A 19,098-nucleotide genomic window follows, 5' to 3' on the forward strand; every position below is an offset into this window, starting at 1 on the left:
AGCTAGGACTGGCGACCACCATTCAACGTTTGATTTTAAGTCAATTCTGGTGGAATTGACCATGGTATCCTTCTGGAATGCCTGAGGGAGTTGGGTATTGGAGGCATTGTTCTACAGTGGTTCTGTTCCTACCTCTCAAGAAGATTCCAGATGGTAGCGCTGGGAGACATTTGCTTCTCTAAAAGAGAGCTAAAATTTGGCGTCCCCCATGCTGTTTAACATTTAAATGAAGCCGCTGGGTGAGATCATCTGAAGTCATGGGGCGGTGTAATCAGTACGCCAATGACACCCAAATATAGACTGATGCAGTGACTAAGGATGGCATCGCTCCTCTGAATGCCTGTCTTGGGGCGGTAATGGACTGGATGAGGGGAAACCGACTCAAGCTGAATCCAGGTGAGACAGAGGTACTTGTTATTGGAAACCCGAACCCAGGAATGGAGTTATGTCAGCCAGTTCTAGATGAGGTCACACTTCCCCTGAAGGACTCTAACCGCAGCTTGGGGGTGCTCCTTGACTCACTGCTCCAGCTGTCAGCGCAGGTGGATGTGACAGTCAGGAGCACTTGCTACCAGCTTTGGCTGATACGCCAGCTGCGCCCCTTCCTGGAGCCAGGGGACCTTGAAACACTAGTACATGCACTGGTAACCTCTCGATTGGACTTCTGTAATGCACTTTACTTGAGGCTACCTCTGTGCCAAGTTCAGAAACTTCAGATGGTACAAAACATGGCAGCAAGATTAATTACAGGTACTTCCAGGAACGATCATATAACACCTATTTTGAAGTCCCTTCATTGGCTAACAATCAGTTTCCGGACAAGGTACAAAGTGTTGGTGATTACCTTTAAAGCACTACATGGCCTGTGTCCAGAATACTTAAGGGAACGCCTTCTTCCATACTGGCCATCCTGCACATTGAGGACCTCAAGTAATAACTTACTTCAGCCCAGAAAAGTTAGGCTAACGTCTGTCACTCAAAAGGCCTTCTCTACTGCTGAGCTGAAGTTGTGGAACGACCTGCCAGAAGAGATCCACCATGTCTCCACTCTTACAGACTTCAAAAAGGCTCATAAGACGGATTTCTTCCGGCAGGCCTTCCCAATAACTCCAGCTTGCTCCCTTGTGTATGTTCATGAATATGATCTCAATTTTCTGATGTATGTCTCCCTGCCTGCCAAATTGTTTTTAATTCTAACCTAATGCTGTATTGGATTTCATTGTTTTTAAACTCTGATTGTTTAATTCTAGTTTTAATATTGGGGAGGGGGTTGGGAAGGGGTCATTTAGTACTTTATTGTAATGTATTTTTACTGTTGTAACCTGCCTGGATTTCTAGTGATTGGGTGGGTTGTTATTATTTTTATTATTATTATTTACTCATGGCATGAGAACCCATTCATTGTTTTTGCAACACACTGTGTGTATAATGTACACAAACCAGGGTTTTGTAGAGAACTTCTAGAGTTTTCCCATTTCCATACACATTCCACTCTTAGTTCTTCATGAATTTAAGTTCCAGTGGCATCCCCACTGTGTGTGTGTGTGTGGGGGGCTCCTGGGGGTGGTGACTAAAAGGGTGCACTTGGCCCTCTTTTTTGCCACAGTACCAGAGGCCGCTGCCATGGTAAAGCCAGGAGTGTCACACACGAGCCTCTCCTTCACTGCCACAGTGGAAGTCTCCTCCAGATGAGACCTCTGCCACCACAGCAAAGGTGAAAGTGGCACTCCTGGGCCTCTCCTTCACTGCCGCAGTGAAGGTCTCCATGTCAGGAGGTGTCCACCAGCACAGTAAAGCCAGGAGTGGCATGCTTGGACCTCTCATTGCCACTGCAGAGATCACGTTTAAGAAGGCTCCACCACTGCAGCAAAGCCAGGAGGGGCATGTTTGGGCCTTTCCTTTGCCATTCTTGCAACATAGCGGGAGAGGCACAGTAGTGTGACACTCTTGGCTTTACCATGACAGCGGGACCTGACCAGGTGTCATCCCTTTTCTGGGGTGTCACCTGGTGCAGGATGCACCCCCCCTCCAATGAAGGCACTGTTAACCTCCTAGTGATACCAGTGTCCATCTTATTTTGTCTCCTCACAAAATGAAAACAAGCAAAAAATCCAAGCAATCTTTCTAACCCTGATATCTAGCAATAAAGATCAATTCTGCAAACATATACTTGGAATTTGCAAAGTAATAGCTAGTCATTTTACAAGTATAGAATTTGAGGAGAGGTATGTCCATTAATCTTGTAAAAGCACCCAAATCTGCATGTTTTATTGCAAAGTGTGCACTAAGGAGGAATTGGTGTTTTTGAAAACAATGCAGTTATAATGACATACAATCAAAGGGAGGATAATAAACCTGTTAGGCCTCTGTATTTACAAAGGGTTTTGGCAGCAAACAGGCATTCAGGCTTGGTTTAACTATAGATGTCTCCTTGCTTTCTGTGTTTATGGCTTTCTCGATCACTCTGCTCATCTGTTGCGGGAGGCTTTTATTTGCTGATAAGGGTTGTTAAACAGTTGAAAAGTCAGGGAGATAAAAGTTATATAAAATTCAGTGAGCTATTTGACCAGATTAAAGTGGGCCCTCTTAAAGGAGTGGATAATGAGAAGGGGAGCGTGGGTGAGCTCTGATAACCACAAAGCAATGTCAAGGAAATGCTGGCCTAAACAAAGATATTATTCTATGAAGTTCCTGAGAGCTTAGGAAAGTTATGTTTGGACTACAATTCCCAGAATCCACCAGCCAGCATGGCCAGTGGGTGGGAGAGAATGATGTGGTACCTAATAAGCAGTTGTATGAAGCTGCCTTTAGTCTGTTTTGTACTTTTGAAGATGTGACTGGCAGCAGCTCTCCAAGACTTAGGCCCGGTACATACCTTGGATTCTGTCTGGCCTGGTGGCTGCCTTTTTTCCACTGCAGGGAAGACACAGCCATCAAACAGTGTGGCTTCCCGCCATTGGAAAAAGAACCCACGAAAAACGGGTTATTCTAAAGCTGCAGCGATGGCGTAACAAGTGCACCACTGGTGTACTCATTATGTAAGCGCCGCACGGTGCTTACGTAACAATGGCAGTGCGCATGTATACAGGGTGCCACCATTGTTACGCCCTTGTCACATGCTAGGTGACCCTGGGTGATGTTCATTTACATGTGCTGAGTCTTGGATTTGGTGTTTTTCAGGACTGGTAGCCAAACTTTGTTTACTTTCAGGGTTTCTTCTTTCCTGAAGTTGTCCAGGTGTTTATGGATTTCAGTGGCTTCCCTGTGCACCTGATAGTTGTTGACATGGAAAATTTTCATACCTGGCTGCATCACTGCTAAAACATCCTCCAAACATCCCTAAAAGGTGGGGGAAGTGCCTATGTCTGAAAGCCAGGCATGCTTTATGAATCACCATGGAAACGTGGCTCCCTCTTAGCGTCCCTGAATTGTTCCTGCTGAGCAGATTTCAGAGGAATTTCTCCAGCTTATAGCTGGAGGCTAGGGAAAGGGTGGGGGGAGAAATCTCACCCTACAAGCCCTGCCCTGGAGGGTGGAAGCACCACCCCAGAGGGCAGAACCCCCCCCCCCACCTGGGTACTACCCGGTGCCAAAAAAAATATTTCGGGCATGCGGCCCTGGCAAGATTCCCCATCACTGTGATATATAGTCAACGCTCCACATTTGTGGATTTAATTGATATATTCCTTCTAGGAATCTCTAGGTCCTCTAGCATGACTTTCACCAGAAGTTACACTGGAGGACCTAGACATCGCTATAGAGAATATTTCAACCTAGACTTTACTAGAGAGAACCTCCAACACAATTCTGTGGTCCGCAGAGTTGCTCTGGGGGACCGAGAGAGTCCTAAAGAGGGATTCTCTCAGATAAAAAAAGTAGTTATTTGTGTTTTTTCCAGTTTCACAGGGATCCCGCATTCTTAACCTCAGTGTATTTGGAGGGCCCAGTGTAATTTCCTCTATCACATTTCACTGTGTATTCCTGCATGTAGGCTTGCCATATCCCGCCTGGGGGTGGGACTTTCCCGGTTTGGGGTGGGTCCACACGGTCCCACCCCGGTTTGCTCCTGCCCCCGGGATTGCCCCCGACCCCGGGCAAGATATGGCAAGCTGAGGGAGGCTTTCCCTCGCCGCTTGGGCCCAGGCCAGCAAGGAAAGCTTCCCTGAAGGGGAGAAGTCCCTTGCTGCTTGGGCTCTGCCCCCGCTGAGGGTGGGCCCAGGTTGGCAAGGAAAGCCTCCCTGAAGGGGAGGAGTCCCTTGCTGCTTGGGCTCCGCCCCCGCTGAGGGCGGGCCCAGGCCGGCAAGGAAAGCCTCCCTGAAGGGGAGGAGTCCCTTGCCGCTTGGGCTCCGCCCCCGTCGAGGACGGGGCCCAGGCAGGCAAGGAAAGCCTCCCCTCAGCAAGGCTCCTATTCAAATGTAGGACACAAAAATGTGTCCTACATTTGAAAATTTTGTCCTACGTTTGTCCCGTTTTGGAGGTGCTGACGAATGGCAACCCTACCTGCATGGCAGGAAGTTGGACTAAATGGCCCTTCTGGTCCTTTCCAGCTTTATAATTCTATTATTTCGGCACATGTGTTTGTTTGTTTAAATATTTATATTCTGCCTTTTGTCTGGAGACCTCAGGGCTGCTTTCAATAAAACCAGCTCAAAACAACAAAGAATTACAAAAGTTTAAAAATACGTTCATCAGTGCGGAAAAGAGTGTAGACATGCTATGTGTCACAATAATCATCCTAGCTATACACAGTTTCCTCTCTAATGTAGCTACAGATGGCTAAAGCTGTGGAGGAAGGTTTCTGAAGGATATAACTCAACCATCCATATCCTTTTGTTCATTTTTGAACTTTGTGAGCAACTGCTTCTCTACCTTACATCAATTTAGGTTTTGTTTGTTTGGCTTGGTCCTGAGTCAATAACCCTCACACACCATTGGGCTGCTGTATTGTTCATGTTTTGAGTGTGGAACTTATTTCTCATTTCTTTTTGTTGATGTTTTCCCCTTTCAGTGATACGTACCACTGCATCTGAAATCAATTGCTCCGCAGGTATCACTCAATTTGTAGGAGCCTGGACTAGATTAGCAGGCCTAAGAAATCCCACAGAGCTCTGTATTGATTCTCAAACCAAAGTCTCATAAACACTGTTTCACAACAAGCAGAGCTACTCTCAAGGAAATAGCTTCACCATTTCAGTTTAACAGTTTGCACCTTGTGCATGCAGCTGTGTCGTCCCATCCCTGCAATGTCCCTAAACATGCTTCTTTAGTAGTTTGAGGTTCAGTTTTAACATTCAGAATCCAATTGGTAAAAATGTCCATTATGATGCTCACCAGGGACTGTCAGACATACATTGGCTATTCTCTGCTAAACAGTAACACCAGAACATGTTCACCCTAGAGAGCATCTACACTGTAAAATGCAATTTGACACCACATTAAATGCTATAGCTCCCTTTTATGAAATCCCGGGATTTGTGGTTTTATGAGGTCTTTAGTCTTCTTTGCAAAAGAGTGCCCATACCTCACAAAACTACAAATCCCAAGCTTCTATAGGATGGTGCCATGGCACTTAAAGTGGTGTCAAATTGCATTATTTCTACAGTGTAGATGCACTCCTAAACATTCAGAAGAGCCATTCAACCATGGAATAGACTATGGTGCAAAACACACTGTAGAAATAATCCAGTTTGAGACTGCTTTAACTGCCCTGGTTCAGTGCTATGAAATTCTGGGGACTGTAGTTTTATGACATATTTAGTCTTCTCTGTCAGAGAGCTCTGGTGCCACCAATAAACTAAAATTCCCAGGATTCCCTAGCACTGAGCCAGGGCCGTTAAAACAGTCTCAAACTGGGTTATTGCTGCAGTGACTTTTGACCCAAGGTCAGAAGCTGATGGATTATCCTCCTTTGGAGGTCTTTAAAGAGAGGTTGAATGACCATCTCAGGAGTTCATTAGTTGTGCACAGCAGGGGGCTAGGCCAGATGGCCCTTGGTGTCCCTTCCAAATCTGTGATCCCCACAGGTTGAGGCAAAAGAGTGGGAGAAACATGCCCTGTCTTCAGACACTTGGGTTCTGGGAGGGCAGATCTCATTTATACCTGGATTTATTACATAGGTTCTATAGGACTGCAGTGGGAATGTGCATTCCTCCTTATTTTGTTGGAGTGCAACAACCAATCTGTCATCACTGGCTTTGCTGGCAGATGGGGGTTGTTTTCCAGCAGCGTCTAGAGGACCACAGATTCTTCAGCCCTGCTTGAGAGGAATATATATGAGAAAAACAGTTGAAGGAGAAACAATTGTTTCTCGCTTTGGCATAGATTAGCCCCAGCAAGGGGAAACATTTCCCCCAGCTATGGCCAAAGCTCCAACTTGGGGCCCTCTGACCCTACACAGTTATAGTACTATGATTCCACTTTAATTGCCATAGTTCCACCTTATGGAATTCTGGGATTTGTGGTTTGTTATTGTTGTTGTTGTTGTATACCTTCTAGTCAGTCCTGATTTATGGTGACCCTCAGTCAAAATTTTCTTCTGGGTTTCTCAGCACAATCTGTTCAGAGGGAGTTTGTCATTGCCTTTCTCTGAGGCTGAGAGAGTATGATATGCCCAAGGTCACCCAGCAAGTTTCCATGGCCAAACTGGGATTTGAACCCTGGTCTCCCACAGTGCCAGTCCAGCACTCAAACTACTACAGCACACTGGCCCTATTTACAGTTTAGGGAGGGGCATTTTGAATTCTCAGAAAGAAGATGTAGTGCCTCCCAAACCTACAAAATTCTAGGATTCCATAGGATGTTGCCATGTCAATTAAAGTGGAATCATAAGGCTACAATTGTCTTGCATGAAGTAGCCCCTGCTTACCACGTTCCATAAAAATTAATGGAGGTTTATTTGGGACAGAAGGACATGGTTGTCCCTTGGGATATTGGAGACTATCACATGGGGGAAACCAAGGATTCAAAAGTCATGTGACTGTGGCGAAGATTTTCAGATGGCATTGTGATCAGAGAGGGCATATCCTAGGAAGAACCAGGAATGCTCCAGCAACAAACCACTTATGGGACTTCTCTGTGGATTATTTGTTGCTGGAGCATTCCTGGTTCTTCCTGGGGTAAGTTCTCTCAGATTATGATGTGTGTGAAAAACTTCACTGCAATTGCATGACTTTGATGGTAATATGCCTTTTACACTCGGCTTTCCCCCTCCCCATGTGATAGTCTCCATAGCTGAGGTATATCAAAAATTTGTACGCCAACATGGAATCCACAGTCATGGGAAAGATTCAAGTTTTGTCCATTCTCCATGGTTACTTTGAGAGCAGTTTTCTTCCATAGACATGTGTTGTGAAAAGCCTCAGTTTCCATGACACACATTTGAGCATTGCTACCTCTTTAAAATTTTAGCAAGGCCTTGTTCACCACTGTGCAGAGCTGTGATGCCGTCCATACTGAAGTTTTTTAGAATTTAAGGAAATGTTTAATGTATGTTTGTCTCATTGCATTTTTCCACACTGGCCATCATTTCCTTTTCACCACCTCCAGAGTCATGTAAGGCACCACCAAATATTAAAATCCATTGGCAAGAGCATGAAACTTTCGAGTCTGAGGGAATAGGTATGCTGAAACACTTTTTTAAAAAATTGCTGCCACTGATACTGTATTGATCGTTCTCTGATAAGCCTGTTTTCTTTAACAAGAGCAAAAGAAAATCCATAAACTAAGAAATGGTGGGAGTCAGAGAAGTTGTGGCAAGAGTGGAAGAACACTTTGAAAAGCTGATAAAAGATTTATCCATCTTGGGAAGCTACAGTAGTCTCTGGGGGAAAGTAGCTGGAATCCAAAAGCACCACCAGCAACTTCTCCAATCCACATATAAATCTTCCCCATTACACCCTATCAATTCCTCTCCATTTTATAGTGCTGGAGCTTTGTGTTTCCCCTGCACTTCTTCTTTCACAATATGTTATTCGGTTGTCTCTTGTTTCCCTTTGGTATTCTGTGACCATCCATTAGCACAGTTGACTCCCTTCTGTCTACTTATTTAATGACATCTTTATTTTCCCTTAACGGCTCTTACATACCAGTCATCCATTAAGCAGTCACATTCTGTCTGAATCCAAAGCAGGCTTTCTTGTGCATTTCATGCCATCAGTAAATGTCACTGGCAAATGCCGCTATCTGCTGCCTTCCCATTAATGGGAAACAATATATCTTAGAGCAGAGGTAAGAGTCATGCAGCCTGCTAGATGCTGATGGACTTCAAATCCCAACAACCTTCAGCCAGCATAGCTAATGGTGAAGAGCCTTGAGAGCTGCAGTCCAATAACATCTGGAGTGCTTCATGAACACAGACTTTTTTTTTCTGGTGTTGAGGCATCACAAGGCAGATCTGTTTGGGAGATAACAGAGGTTCATATTGTTGTTGTTAGCTGCCCTTGAGTCAGTCCCAAGTTATAGTGGCCCTATGGATGAAGATGATCGGTTCATAGAGTGGCCTAAATCCATCTGTTATTCCCAACTAGAGTAAACCCACACAATCAGTGAGAACTTGGTAAATCAAAATTCAACAACTAGATCTATTCTCATTGGGACTAACAATTAGATTTAGGCCATTTATAAATGCCATTTGATTTCTCTAAATCTTGATTACTTCTACACAGCAGAATGAATGCAGTTTGACATTGCTTTAACCTCCATGTTCAATGGTATGGAATTCTGGGATTTGCAGTTTTGGGAGATATTTAGCCTTCTCTGTCAGAGAGCTTTGGTGCCACCACAAACTACAAATCCTAGAATTCCATAGGATGGAGCCATGGCAGTTAAAGAGGTGTCAAACTGCCCTAATTCAGTGCAGCAGAAGCTCTTCTTACTTAAACTTCATGAATTTGTGAATTGATTTCTTTGACACACTTTGTTTATTTACTGTCATTTAGTCAAACATGTATGTACTACCCTTTCTGGACCAAAACCATGTAAGAGGACAAAGTAAAAATTATCAGTGTGGTTAACCAACAGCTCAAAAGCAATGCTTAAAACTGATTATTTTCTGCAACACTAAAGGTATTCAAGAGTAAACCACTGGCCCTTGCTGAAAAATGCCCACCCCATCTGACATGGTGCTCTTTACTACATCAGTGCTTTAGTGCATGCAATCAAAGCTAAACTGTAGGTACAAGCACATTTCAGGCCAAAATCACATCTCATCAGGAGCTAAAACCTTGTAAGAAGAGGCTATCTATTTGTTCCCACTTCAAGGATGACCTTTAGAAGATTTTATCTCCTGATGAAGCATGATTTTGGTCAAAATGTCTTGATTTGATTGCTTGTCTAAATGCCTTGATGTAGTCTTGGTAGCTGAGCATCACAGACTGCATGCTACAACTTCACCTGGTTATGGGACAAACTTTAGTTTCTGCACCACAGCATCCAACTGGTGTTTAGATTGTTGCTATCTAGGTGCATCATACATTTCTTCCAGTACTTAAGAAAATGTTCAGAAAAACATCACCTACAATGACTAAAAGAAAGTTTTCAAGAACAAGTATCCAGCCTGGGGCTGCCAGAGGACTCCCGTATTTTTAATAGTTGTGCAGAAGTAGGAATTTGAGCAAGTTGTCATCCCACCAGGTAATAAGCAACAACTTCCTAAGTTCCCTTTTCTACACAACCGCTTAAGGTAAAGGAGCTATCTCTAGATTTCATACCAGCAACCCTAATCCAGCCAGATGGATGTCCAGGCTGAAACACTCTGGGAGACAATGTGGGGAGAAGGCCAGGCTACCATATTTTCTCTTATGTTGAAACAATATATGATGGCCATTAGTTCTCTCCATTCTCCTCTCTTAGTGAGTTACAATGCCCCAATTGTATATGAAATGAAATATAGAAATGTTTATAACCAATGACAAGTCTTAATTTTCAGTGAAGAGTGTAATATTTAGGAATAATTCTTTGTTTGTTTGTTTTGCTATGCAGAAATCAATGGAGAATGACAGCAAGTGTGAATATCGTTTCAAGGGGTACCGGATATCAAGTTGTAGGAAAATCTGAGTATTGCAAAGTAGTTTGACAAAAGACATTTGCTACCTCTAAAATGTCTGTTCATCATAGATACCTCCATGCTCTTTCTACTTTTAATTACAAATGAAAATCCTGTAAGATAATCTACTGCAGTCTTCAAAATTAGCATGGATCCTCAAGTTATTTAATTTCCCTCTATTTTCCAGCTCATCAAGTATATTCTCTTTAGTTATATTATCCCTAATCAGAATGAAAATGAGGTCACTGTGTTCTAAAATAGTTTGCTGCTATGAAGAACTCTGCTGCCACTTCTCTTAGTTTTAGCCTTTAATTTTGCTAAAACTTCTTTCTGTCTTCTATATTGCTTTCCCCCTACTAATGACCTAAGTGCTATCACATTTATTGCAGTGTGTAACCTATTCTTCCAATAACCTATAGATGAGTGAACAGGATTTAGTAATATAGTATTTTTCATTATCATTTAAAATTATTATTGTAGTCAGTGTTGGCTGGTATCTTACCATATATACTCGACTATAAGTCGACCGCATGTATAAGTCGAGGGCAGGTTTTGGGGCCAAAATTATGGATTTTGCTATAGCCCATGGATAAGTCGAGGGTAAAACTTAGGGGCATATGGCGAAGGATCTAAAGGACAAAGCACAGCAAAACAATGTCAAAGATTTTAAAAAATTCCAGTAGACATAACTCTTTGTGCTTACTCTTAAGGCTGGATGGCTGAGAGAGTAGAGGGGATCAGTGCTTCCAGGACAGATTATACTCTTGCTTTTCACCAGAGGGTGGTTCCTTCTTTTAAATAAGAGTTGAGACACAGTGCTTACATTGACCCATGGATAAGTCGATTCAGGTTTTTTGGGTCAGTTTTTAGACCTAAATTTCTAGACTTATACATGAGTATATACAGTACATTGCAGTTACAGATCTATAACCTAATATCATACTACACTGTTATAGCACTATTGTTCCACTTTAACTGCTATGACTGCCTTCTGTGGCATCCTGGGATATGCAGTTTAGGGAAGGGCATTTAGAATTCACAGCCAGAGAGCTCTTAAGCCTCACTAAGCTGCAAATCTCACAGGATGCAGTCATAGCAGTTCAAGTAGAATAATAGCACTATAACAGTGTGGTGTGATATTGTACAAATCTGTAATTACTCTGTATTCAGCTATGCTCCGTATTGACAATCATACCACCATTACTGTGGTTGCATTGCAGGTCACTGGCACTGGAAACATCCTTCTGGTGCATCTCAGTAGAACAGACCTCCATTGTTTAATGTAGCTGCTGGCTTTTAAGGTCGGTCTTGGGGGCCTGGTCAGAAGACAAGACATAGCTGCACACTCATAACTACATCTGTGATGTAGGAGCTTGGTGTTTATTTATTATATAGGGCTTTACGGTGTAATATAAAACAAAAAGCCCAGACCCACCTACAAGAAACAGGTTGTCCAAATTTCAAAAGAAGTTGAACCAACAGAGGTGGGAAGGAAAGAACAAAACAAAAGCAAAAGGGGAAATATGTCCTTGGCTGCATCTGCAGTACAGAAATAATCCAATTTGACAGTAGTTTAACTGCCCTGGGTCAGTGCTATGGAATGTTGGGATTGGTAGGTTTGTAACACATTTATCCTTCTTTGTCAGAGAGCCCTGGTACAATTCCCAGAATTCCATAGCATTGAGCCATGGCAGTTGGTAGTGTCAAATTGGATTACAGTATTTCTACAGTGCAGATGCAGCCTTAATCTATTTACTTACCATGATGATTTCCAAATCCTTTTCTTTCCCAGATTTGCTTTTAGTTGAAATTATTCCTCTGTCAATAAGTAGTATATTTGAAGGAAAACAGTGATCTTTAGGCTTTCCCACCCACACCCACACCCACCTGCCCAGCACACATGAAGCATGAGATGGGCTCTCCCATCTGAGGCCTGAAGATTTGAGAGGGACATTTCTATGGGGCAAGGGTATCAATCAGGGCTGACAAGAGAAAGTTTGAGCACAAGAAGAAGAAGAAGCAAACTAGGGTCCCCCAGATGTTTGCTAGCAGCAGATGCTTGCCAGTCAAGGGGCAGGGGCTGCAGGTGAGCTGGGCCAGGGTGGTGGTTTAGGGCTGAGTAGAGCCAACATGGTGTGATCTGAGTACTGCACTTTGATTCTGGTGACTAGGGTTTGAGTCTTGGCTCAGCCATGTTAACCCACTGAGTGACCCTGAGCAAGTCACACTCAGCCTCAGAGGATGGCAGTGGCAAACTCTCTCTGAGGAAACATGCCAAGAAAGCCCTGTGGTAGGGGGGTAGCATTAGGGTCACCATAAGCTGGAAACAATTTGAACAACAACAAAGGAAATGGGCTCCTTACTATGCATATAGAGGAGGGGTTCAAGGAAGGGAATCTTCTCTGGGACTCTTTTCAAGCCCTCTGTCCCTGACTCCATAGATTTGTTTTCTGGGAAACCTCAAAGCAGGCACAACAGCAGCATTCTTGGCAGCAAGGATGACAAAGCAAGGGGCAAATGGGATGACCTTTTGGTGTGATAGGCAGAGGGGAACGCAGGAGGTATCTGGTACCCTCCTGGAGTCTGGATTGGCTGGAAGTGGGAGAACTTTCTTCCTACACTCACATGGTCTAGCTGCTTCACATAGTGGCTGCAGAAGTGATTCCTGAGGAGTCTGGCTTCCTTGTCTGTCCCACTCCTGGAGGACAAGCTAAAAATCTGCTTGTTGCAATGAAGATTTCTCACAGAAGTGGGTGGGAACATCATTTGGCTGTTTTCCTGATAGGCAGGGGAACAGACTGCTATCAACTGCAGTAGCTGCTGCCTGATAAGTGGGGATTGTTAGGACTGGGAGTCACTGTGTAGCACCATAACCATGTGCTTGTGCATTTGTAACTCCTCAACAGGATCCCAGTCACTATATTTTAGAGCTATACTTCCCACCCTTTCCCCAGGTCTAGATATGCCCTTTGAGCAATATAATGCACATGAGGCCCACATGTATTTTCAAATGACTGCAATTTAAGAGCATTGCAGTAGGTCCAGGAGTAGCAAATGGGTCCATTGCAATAAGAACACCAGCCAGCAGAAGACAAAGGTAGAAGTAGATATAGGATCTGAGAGCATTGCAATACTTTGCTCCAGTAGGAAATGACAGCAGATGGGATGTATTACAATAAGTATTCTGATTAGCAGTGAGCAACAGGAGTCCTTCTAGAACCCCTTACAGTTTCTACTCTCCATGTCAACAGAAATGTCTAACCCACAATTTAGCAGCAATCTTAGCCAGGGAGAATAAGCTAACCTATTTGTGATTTCTAGCCCATAGTTATTCAGCATAGGATCTCTATAGCAAGTACATGAGAATAGTTCAATCTCTTCATTCTGTTCTGTGTAGCCCATAGGTTTTTTTCGTGTGTGTCTTTTCCTCATCTGATTTACAGTCTCTGTCCTCCAAGAGCTTAGAACAACTTGACGCAGAGTAGGATGCAGCATCCCTCCTGGAGATGACTGCAAGCATTCCAAATACCATCTTCTTACTCAGCTTATTCCAACATAAAATAGCATTGCATGCTGGGTTTTCTTGCAATGTGTAGTATATGCTTTCACCATTTGGTAAAGTATGTGCTTTTTGAGGGAGAGTGCATATGTGCAGTGGCTAGCAATTCAAGGGGCAAAGACACCAATGAAACAAATTAAGAATTTATTTATAAATCCTTATAAATACAATAAAATAAGTCTTTAAGTAATATCTTTATGGTTGCTAAGTCAACACTGAACAAAGCTGGTTTCACTTTAGGGGACGGGAGAGAATAGGGGGTGGAAAGAAAAGAGGTGGAAAGAGTTTACATTTGAGATACTGGGAAAGGTGGATACAAAATGAGCAGATTTTGGGGTGCTAGAATCCATTTAACACAATCACTACTGTTCAGAGATAAATGTAAGGTACTCTAGCTAGGCAGGAAAAATGAAACACACACATGTAACCACACACCTGGCTTGAAAGTAGTCTATATGAAAAGCATCTAAGCATCTTAGAAGATCACAAGCTAAACATGTGTTACTACACCCTGCATTATTTTGGGGTACAAATATTTTGCCATATTGTAATAACAGTTACAGAGAGGCCAAGGAGCATGAACCAGGACAGACCATGATGACCTTTAAGTGACCTTCTCATGAGTGGTCACATACAGTGGTGTCCTCACACCAGGCATCACCCAGTGCGGGGTGTGTGTGTGTGTGCTCCTGGGAGGTGGAGATTCCAGGGCCAGTGCACAGCTCCCTCCACCTGTGCCACCCCATCTTTTTCAAGATGAGGAAAAGGACTGGACGGCGCATGGGAGTGCACAGAGGGCATAGAGGAAGTGTGCGCTGGGGTGTATAGGATGCATAGGAGGGTGGGAGTGTGTGTGGGGAGTACAGGGACAGCACGGGGTGGTGGTGGGAGCATGCACAGGGATGATGCATGGGGGAAACATGTGCAGGGATGCCGCAGGCATATTTTAATAGAGCTAAATTAAAAATTCCCCTATTATACAGTATATTTGTGGGTGCCATCTCAGCAACCTAGCAATTTGGGTAACACATGAGTCAAAAGTGTTATGCCACAGTCAAAAGAACCAATGGGCTGCAACAATGGGAGTACAGCATCCATACTGAGGGAAGTAGTAGTGTTACTCTATTCTGCTTTGGTCAAACCTCACCTGAAATGCTGTGTCCAGTTATGGGCACCACAACTAAAGAAGGATGTTGACAAGCTGAAGTGGGTTCAGAGGAGGACGACAAAAATGATCAAAGGTCTGGAAACCATACCCTATGAGAAGTGGCTTACAGAGCTGGGTATGTTTACTCTGGAGAAGAGAAGGCTGAGAGGTGACATGATGGCTACCTTTAAGTATCTGAGGGGATATCATGTAGAAGATGAAGCCAACTTATTTTCTGATCCTCCAGAGACTAAAACAGAAACCAAATAATTCAAATTAAAAGAAAAAGGTATCCACCTCAACACGAGGAAGAACTTTTTTTTATTGCAAGACCTGTTTGATAATGGACTAGATTGCCTAGAGTGTGGTGTCTTTAAACAGAGGTTGGACAGGCATTTCAGCAGTAATTTAGGCCCGGTACATACCGGCCCTTTAAGAACGCCCTCATCACGTGCTAGGGTTGCCTCAGGATGGTGCTTCCACATACCCCTCAACCCTCGCATGTGACGAGGGCATCAAAATGGCGGCGCCCTGTACACACCAGTGGCGCACTGTGGCATGCTCGTTACACTGCCACCACGGTGTAGAAAGAACCCTCTTTTTGCGGGTTCTTTTTCCGCCAGTGGGAAGCCTCACTGTTTGGCGGCTGAGGCTTCCCTCTGATGGAAAAACAGGTGCTGGCAGGCTGCCCTTTTTGGGCGGTCTGTACTCTGCCTTAGTTGTACATTCCTGCATGGCAGGGGTTTGGACTACATGGCTCCTGAGGCCCTTTCCAGCTCTATTTCTCTAAGACATCTTTAACTTTGAACAGAATATCAACAAAATATGCAATTCAAATAAATAAAAAAATCTATCTACTTATTTTTAACAAATGAAGAAACCACACACACCCTACACCTACCTTTCAAAGCAATGCTCTTAACTTGAGATTCCCCTTCTTTGCTCTGATGACCCAAGAAAAAGGTCAAGCATGGAGATTTAGGGCCAAGTCACAAGATGTGGGAACCCTATATATTTAAGGATGTCTGGTCTTGTGTTTCATGCCTGTATGTGCTAGAAATAAATGTGTTTGGAAGTCTTCCCCCAAGAGGTACATTTGATCAACTTTACTGACATTCTGTTGTGAGGCTAAATCTTGTTTATCTACCTGAGCATTTATGAAAAATTAGCTGCCACTGTAATGCACATGACTGGATCAACTGTTGTCTGTTTCTTCTCTCAGTTACTTTTATTAGATACTTATTCTTTGTGTAATAAAACATTGTGTGTTTGTTGTTTTAAAATTGCGATTACCTGTCCTGGGATTTCTCTAAGTGTTGGGATATAGTCTGTTTTTTGGGGGGTTTTATGCTGATATATTTTTATAGTGTTTTTAAATGCAATTGAGCTGTTTTTATGATGTTTATATTGTATGTTTTGTATTTTGTTTTGTATATCTTTTGCCTTGTTGTAATCCGCTTTGATCTGCCCTGGATAAAGCGGGCTATAAATAAAAATTATTATTATTTATTATTATAAATAGAACTAAAAAGATATGACAGCTTACCTGATAAAACACCAAATTTGCAATATGTGACTGTCTGTATTTTTTGTGTTACTCCCACCATTGAGACAAAGAACCACACAAGATATTAATTAATCTTCAAGCCTGGGAGAGATTTCAAAAACTTTGCTATATCTTCTCTCCTTCTCTCTCTCTTTCTCTGTGATATATGTGTACATGCCTTCAAGTTTTCTGTCAACTTCTGGTGATCCCATAAATTCCACAGGGTTTTCCTAGGCAATGAATACTCGGAAATGGTTTTGTCAGTTCATTCTTCTGAAATTAACCTACAGCACTTGGTATTTGTTGGTGGTCTCCCATTCAAGTACTAACCAAGGCCGAGCCAGCTTAGCTTCAAATATCAGACAGGATCTGGTGCCTTTAGGGTTGTGGTGGTGAACCTGTGACCATGTGTGCCTCTCTGGCATCTGAAATCATCTCTGAGGACAAGCAGCAGCCACAGCAAGTAGGGCTGGGGGGGGGGAGCATGTCATGTGCACTTGGCCCAGCTCCTTGTCATGGCTCAGTTTGCCTTGGGAGAACCAAGCTGTGACAAGGAGGGCCATGTGTGGCCCTTCTGGGTGGAAGCCACACCCCATTCAGTCAGAAGCTCTGCATCTTGCTCTATGCTATGGGATTCTGGGAAATGTAGTTTAGTGAGGTGTAATGAGGCCATCCATGGGGGTTTCTTGGCACGATTTCTTCAGTGGAGGTTTTCCATTGCTCTCTTCTGAAGCTGAGAGAGTGTGACTTGCCCAAGGTCTCCCAGTGGGTTTCATGGCTGAACTGGGATTTGAGCCTTGGTCTCCTGAGTTGCATACTCAAACCACTGGCTCTTTGTTCTTGTGCTTTGCCTTCTGTGCTTTGTTGTTATTGTTGTTGTGTGCCTCCAAGTCATTCTCACCTTATGAACCCAGAGCACCCTCCCTACCTTCTGAGAGCCAGTTCCTGGTGACCCTAAGATGAAACTATCATGGGTCAAGCTTTATCTGAGGGTGATTTCTATTGCCATCCTCTGAGGCTGAGAGTGTGTGACTTATGTGTGTGGTGCCTTCAAGTCGTTTCCAATTTATGGCTACCCTAAGATGAAACTATCATGGAGTTTTCTTGGTAAGTTTCATCAGAGGGGGGTTTGCTATTGCTAATCTGAAGCTGAGAGAGTGTTCCTTGGGATTTCCCGTAGAAGTCCCACCCCCAAAAGAGAGAAGTCCTGCAGGAATGCCACTGAGTTTGGGCACTCAGAACTTTATTGCATTAGCCCTGGCTGGAATGGGCCTGTAGCATTCCAAAACAGAACGTTCTGGGGATGGGAGGCAGTGGGGAACGCATTTTACTGCACAGCAAGAATGCTGCTGCCGCTGCCAAGCATCCCCATTCTGTTCCAGATACGTCCCAGAGGGGGAAATTTTCGGGAACGCTTGAGAAATCGCCCTCTGGGGAACACATCCGGAACGGGATGAGGATGGTCGTCGTCAGCAGCAGCGTTCTCGCTGTGCGGTAAAATGCATTCCCTGCCACCTCCCGTCCCCAGAACGTTCCGTTTTTTAATGCTACAGGCCCGTTCCAGGGCCAATGCTATAAAGTTCTTTGTCTCTAAGGTTCACTATCACTGCTTTAGGGTATTCAGGTCTGCTATTAGTTTTATCAGGTGCAAACATTTGGGTGTATACCTGTGCCTGCATATGATCCATAGAGAGCCAGCAGTATTTACATTCTGACCCATTTTCTAGTAGCAAAAAATACATCTGTTAGTGGGCAAAAGGGTGACTAGCTATGGAAGGGATCTAGAAAGCAATTCATCTTCTCAGGTAGGGTCATCAAGTACTTTTCCTCTCTCACTTGTCTTCATGATTCAAATTAACTGAGAACTAATGGAAAAATTAATCAGAAGCTGTTTCATCCATCTCGTTCATGGAAAGGCAGGTGAACATTAAACATTAAATTTTATGATGAAATTGAGATGCTGTACAAATACAGTTAATTAAGGTTTTAGAACAGCATATTATTTAAATTTATAAAGGGAAATTCTGTTGCTTACGTGCTCTAAAGACTGTGAGGAAAGTGAACACTTGAATTCTCTCTCCCATAGCCTAATGGGATTAATTTTATATACACCATCTCAAATGCATGGCACATTAATGAAATGATAAATGAGCTGAGAGATGTGTCTCAAGAGCAAAGACTAAATAAAACATTCTTGAGCTGTGGCACTTGGACATCTGAGGAAGAGATACTGCTGTGAATAATAACCAGGCAGGGCTTTTAAGGGATATTACAGAACAGGGATTTGCAGGACGGGAAAGGGCTATTATTCTTATTTTTCTTTCTATCATTGCTACTTATTATTTCTCTTGGTTTTGTACTAAGACTGCCTCTTGCATTTTTAAGTGCATGGAAGACTGGGCCTTAGTAGAGCAGAACAGGGGTTTGTCTAGTTCAGGGGTGTGAAAACTCTGGCTTTTCAGATATTGGTGAACTACAGCCCCCATCATCCCTATCTGTTAGTGATGCCAGCTGCTGGAATTTGTAGTCCAACAACATCTCCCACCCCATCTAATTGAACAATATCAGGTCCAAGGACAATCAGATGCCTCTGGGAAGCTCATAAAGTCAGCCTAAGGACCTGTCTCCTCCAGTATTTTGCTCCCACCTTTGGCCTGCCAGATGCCTTTGGGAAGGTGTGTACTCTAATACTTCTACAGTAGTATATGAGAAAGTGTCATTTTCTGAAGATGCCAGCCACAGATGCTGGCGAAACATCAGGAAGAAACTCTTCTAGTACATGGCCAAATAGCCTGAAAACCCCA

This window comes from Sceloporus undulatus, chromosome 2 (genome assembly GCF_019175285.1).
Source record: "Sceloporus undulatus isolate JIND9_A2432 ecotype Alabama chromosome 2, SceUnd_v1.1, whole genome shotgun sequence".
NCBI lineage: Eukaryota > Metazoa > Chordata > Lepidosauria > Squamata > Phrynosomatidae > Sceloporus > Sceloporus undulatus.